Source organism: Heterodontus francisci, unplaced genomic scaffold (genome assembly GCF_036365525.1).
Source record: "Heterodontus francisci isolate sHetFra1 unplaced genomic scaffold, sHetFra1.hap1 HAP1_SCAFFOLD_51_2, whole genome shotgun sequence".
Taxonomy (NCBI): Eukaryota; Metazoa; Chordata; class Chondrichthyes; order Heterodontiformes; family Heterodontidae; genus Heterodontus; species Heterodontus francisci.
In genome coordinates, this window is record NW_027141369.1 from 6,720,995 (window position 1) to 6,722,216 (window position 1,222).

The 1,222-nt window shown below is 50.7% G+C and overlaps 1 non-coding gene across 1 annotated transcript; it reads right to left on the reverse strand.

Annotated features, from left to right (window-relative positions):
* On the reverse strand, positions 1-89 carry trnaq-uug (transfer RNA glutamine (anticodon UUG)). The gene is given in 2 exon segments: positions 1-36; positions 53-89. It is a non-coding gene; the product is annotated as a tRNA-Gln (tRNA).
* Between the last annotated feature and the right edge of the window lie 1,133 nt (positions 90-1,222).

Below are 1,222 nucleotides of genomic sequence, written 5' to 3' on the forward strand. Positions count from 1 at the left end.
TGACCGTGGCAGGACTCGAACCGACAATCTTCTGATAACCTTGTTAAATACACCAAAGTCAGACGCCTTATCCATTAGGCCACACGGCCAACAGTGAAGAAGTAAAAAGGTGCTGAACCTCTCAGTTTTCGGTCTACCCAAACCAAGTTCAAGGCCTGAATAATGAACCGATTGCCTCATTCGTTCTGTGAATAATACAATGATTTAATAGACAAAGTTTTGAAACATTCCTGCCCATAAATCTTGATAACAGAGAGTGTGTGGATCTCCTGACTCAGAATGTTTCATGGATACAGTCCTCAGATCCGACAAGGAACCCCTGAACATCCACAGTAAAGACAGTGTGGATGAGGAAATGTAAGAGCTGGGAGCTGAAACTCAGGGACGGCCGAGCTCTCCTGTCATTGAGCTTGTGTGTCTGCTCTGCTCGCCGCACTTCCGGCTCTACTTTGTTTCCAATGAAAAGATGAAAAGGGCCGTTCGGTTTTCCTCTCACTGACAGCGTGTTTCACTCGGGTTAATATAACCCGGGACTTTTGCTGCTGAAATGAATTCTGCAAGGTCCCAGCAAACACACCGGCTCCCTCCTTTCTCCCCTCTTTCTATCGGATTGTTTTACCAGGAGGGGCTCAATAATAACAAACCCCCTGCAGGGAATGACCGCAAATTGAGCATCCAAATGGGGCAAGTGGGAAGCTTTCTGGGTTCTAGGTTCCCCCTACACCGCCCCTCCCTCCCTCCAGTCCAAGCCCCTCTTCACTTTCTTTGGGACTTTGATGAGGGTGAAATGGGGAAAGTTCCCATTGATGTTTGAATGCTGAATTGCTGCAAAGATCTGCGCACGCGCGACATAACCCCGCCCCCCAGTGGGACGTCACAATGAGGAGTGGAGCGCATGCGCATCCTTCCCCAACCCAGTCTGTGAGGCCATTCACTCAATCAGGGGAAGATGCTTAAAATCAGCTGCGAATGGAGACTTCCCGGGCCCGGGGGAAGGGAACAAACAGCATCTGCTTCCAGCAGCCACTGCTTTGGGAGCGTGTCCGCAGATGTGCTCAGAGATTAGCATTGAGTGGTGGGAAGTTGAGGGGGAGTCGGGGAGTGTTTGTAACAGACACTGTGGAGCAGGAGCTTCTCCTGGAACATGGATTGAGCCGGGGACACGGGGAAGGGAGAGTTCATTCTCGGACAGTGTCTGTACAGGCTCAGGGAGACACAATGG